The sequence below is a fragment of the Alosa sapidissima genome, chromosome 2 (assembly GCF_018492685.1).
Source record: "Alosa sapidissima isolate fAloSap1 chromosome 2, fAloSap1.pri, whole genome shotgun sequence".
NCBI lineage: Eukaryota > Metazoa > Chordata > Actinopteri > Clupeiformes > Clupeidae > Alosa > Alosa sapidissima.
The window spans coordinates 39,252,361-39,256,297 of NC_055958.1; the positions used below are offsets into that span (position 1 = coordinate 39,252,361).

Consider the following 3,937-nt stretch of genomic DNA (forward strand, 5'->3'; position numbering starts at 1 on the left):
CAGTGCCCCTGCAGGGCATGGCGCTTATTTATCAACTATAGTGATAAACCATGGTTACCAATGAAAACAAAAAAACCCTGGTTATTTTGTCATAGTAAAACCATGTTTCATTATGACCGCCGCGCAGCGAAGCGGCGGTCATATAGGTTTAGTCAGGTTTAGTCAGTAGATATAGGTTTTTTCTTTTTTCTTTTTCGCATGCCCAAATTTCCGTCAAGGATTCCCGGGACACTGAAAGACCGGGGTACACAAAACTTGGTGGGCATGTAACCCCACATGGATAGCATGGAACCATCGTTTTTCGTTTTGATCTGTAGCCCCCCCGCTGGACTGGACCCCCTGAAAGGAGGGTAGGGCAGAAACAGTTTTCTGTGAATATCTCGAGAACCGTAAGGTTTAGGAGGACCATTTTTTTTTGTATGTTGATCTCAAGGGGCCATGACCATTTTTTTCCGTATGTTTGCCTCCAGGGGTCATGTTAACCCATTTCATGTGCACACATGTGCACAAACAGATACACACACACACACATACATTCACAGTAATCATACGTATGACACATACTCACACAGTAGACATATGTACGCATGGATGCACAGGCACATACGCATATGCAGGCACACACACAAGCACGCACACGCACACACACACACACACACACACACACACACAACATAAACATGTACATGCACACATGCACACAATTCAAGAATTTCTCAGAATTATGAACAGGCAAGATGGAGGTGGGGTTGTATAAAATGAATTTTACATGTGAAATCTATGAACTAATCATGTTTTGGTACTTGTTGTCTAGCAGATACCAGTGAGAATTGAGTGTGGATAATGCAATTTAGTGAGACAGTTAGAATCCTATAGGCCTTTCAGCGTGATTTATTTTTGTGGAAAAAATGTGCTGGACTGGGCGGCGGTCATATTTTGTACCGCTCTGCGGTACATCTAGTTTTTGTAAGGGCTGTCCCCTCATAAATCTGGAATTTCCTTTAAGAATCTTCCTTTGAGAAAGTCTCTGTGTAGTTTCTTCTGAGAGGCTGAGTCACATACAGTACTGCAGGCAGTGAGAGCAGTGATGTAGTATATTAGCGAGCAGCAGGATGGGTTGCTTAATGTCCAAAGGTCATCTGGGCGGGAAAACTCCCACTGCGCATGCTCTCACTTTCCCGCCATTCCACCACATATAGTACGGGAGGAACCGAGGAACGAAGGTCAGAAAACAAGCTTCGAGTTTTGGAACTGGTGTAGCAGCTTCTCCTGAAATGTGCCCTAAACAATGTTGGTAAGTGGCAACACTTAACTGTAATTACTGTGTTTTAATCATCTTTGCTACAACTGGGAGTTTTTTTTTGCTTGCATGTGCTGTCGGGTGTGGCACTACGTGACACACACTCTGTGGTTAACCAACTCTCACAATAGCTGTATATACTGCATACATTGTTATATAACAATATGCACATATTGTTAGAAGGCTATACATTAGAGGTTTGCGCAGAGGCTGAGGGCTGTGTGTTGTTTCAGTTCTGTTGCTGCCACCTCCACTTGCTGCTTTGCATGCACACAAGTTACGGCAGACTGTGGTGCTGTCTGTGAATGGAGTTTTGTCAATGTGGTTTCTTTGTCAATGTGGTGCATCACACACACACACACACACACCACAAGCTCTTTCAAGTGACACACAATCTATCTGTATGTGTGTGTGTGTGTGTGTGTGTGTGTTTTCTCTCTCTCTCTCTCAGAATGAAGTGGATTATTCCAAGTCAGGTTAAGAGGTCGCAGGGTTGTGGCCCTTTATTTTTGGGTGAGGACCAACTAATTCTCTCTCTCTCTCTCTTCTACTGAAACCAGTCGATCAGAGCCACACATAATAAAGGTTTTTGTGTTTCTTTCTAGTATTCGTCCCTTCTTTGCTTGCCATCTTCACATCCTCTCACGTGGTACTGCCGCCATCATCGCATTATTGAGGAACACCACATAACTCAGATACTCTCAAAGATTTCACACTCGACTCGAGATATGAGGCAAGTGCATGCAGATTTGTGTTTTACTCTGATACCTAGCTTTCGAAAGATGTGCTGATGCAATCAGTCTTTCTGACGCTTCCTGTTTGTGTTTCGTTGCTGTTGTGTGTGGCGTATGACTTCCAGTCTGTCTACATTCAGACCATAAGCCGTGTAAATTCAGACACAAGCTGAACGGTGTAAATTCAGACATATGCTAAACTCTCCGGCAGTGCTGTGTGTATACAGTGTTGTGTGGATAAGCCCTTATCTGTTTTTGATCTGAATATCTTTTGGGATGTTGCACAGACAAGGGACCATGGTGATTGGCATTTGGCTGCTGATGGCGACGCTTTTTTGTGGTAAGTCTCTGAGTTTTTTTCTGAGGAAGAGTGTTTTTGTTGTGATTTGGCTGATCATTTACATCGATCCGGTGAGATGAAATTTTCTGATTGGCTGGTGGGGTGGCTATTCTGAATAACAGGACACCTATGAAGTAGATCTAGTAAAAAAAGTTTAATCACCGTTCCAATACTTATGAATGGTAACTATAACAACCATACTACTTCAGTTGAGCCTGGAAGCAGGCTCAATGGATTCAACTGTAAATAAACTAATAAAACAAATTTCATTACATTCACTTTACTCTCATATCATTCCACCACTATCACTGTTAGGGCCAAAGAAGATGTACAACAAATTGAACAAGTCGGCTTCTTTGTAAACAGAACCTGTTGTTTCCTTTGTGTGCTGTAAAGGCATGATTATTGAATGGCAACTGGGTGATAAGCGGGATAACACCCTTCGAGGTGCCCCGTTATGTGGACTTAATGGACTCGGACGGAGGAAATGGTCCTCCACTGGGCGGCAGGGAGTTCTTAGTCTCCGCCTCATTTATAAATTCTGCAACCTGGTCTCATTAGCGAAACGTTCCCCTGGGAACGTTTTCGCAAACCTAGCCAAACGTTCCACCAGACACGTTTCTGAGGTGCAAACTAGCCAGCGGGGGTGCTAAAGAGAGACATTTAGAAGTTGTTTACTACAGTTAGATCTAGTCAAACTAAATCGCAGCTTACACAAGCTCAGCAGTATTCATTGGTTACCAACCCAAAGTTTTGAATTAATAGTGCCTATATCTCACTACATTTTACAAAATATAAAGGCACAAACTCTGAACTGCCGTCTATGAGTTAGCTGCCACATCTTGATTGTTTTCTTTCACAAGCAACCCGGGGGATTTTAGCTAAATTGTCAACACACTCGACTTCCGCTACAAGGTGCAGCTGTTCGCGGGTTCAAATCCAGCCGTGTGCCGAGTCTGGTCTTCGTCTGTTGTGTTGAATTGCATGGCTCCGCCCTGCACACAGCTGGATTCGAATGAGTGGGTAGTGCTGGTGGCTACATAATGCTAATAAGCTAACAGTTATGCACCACAGTCAGGTGCACCAGCGGCACAGGGGATACGGGGGATATGTCACCCGCAGTTTTAAAGAGATGGCAATACTGACTGTAGCCTACCTATAACATTTTGTTCTGTTTTACTGTAATATGTGACTGGTTGTGTATGACTGTAATATGGTGAATGATTGTGTTTCTGCAGGAGCAGTCATGTCAGCTCCAGTACCTCCACACCAGTCCACAGGCTCTGCTATCCCGGAGGACCTGGTGGAGGTGCCGTTGGGCCAGTCTGACAGCTCTGTGACCCCAGAGGACCTGGTGGAGGTGCCGTTGGGCCAGTCTGACAGCTCTGTGACCCCAGAGGACCTGGTGGAGGTGCCGTTGGGCCAGTCTACAGTGTTGTCCTGCCAGCTACATCTGCCTCCAGGCTCTCTGGAGCAGAACTGCGTCATAGTGCAAACCAAAGACACTCGGGAGAAGAACACACCTTTGTTTCCAACCGGCCCGGAGAAGTAAGTGGAAGTGCT

General features: G+C 44.8%; 1 long non-coding RNA gene across 1 annotated transcript; it reads left to right on the top strand.

Moving 5' to 3' along the window:
- The first annotated feature begins 1,213 nt into the window (after positions 1–1,213).
- On the top strand, positions 1,214–2,294 carry LOC121692200. The gene is made up of 3 exons (XR_006025239.1): positions 1,214–1,294; positions 1,752–1,813; positions 1,906–2,294. It is a non-coding gene; the product is annotated as an uncharacterized LOC121692200 (long non-coding RNA).
- The last annotated feature ends 1,643 nt before the right edge of the window (positions 2,295–3,937 follow it).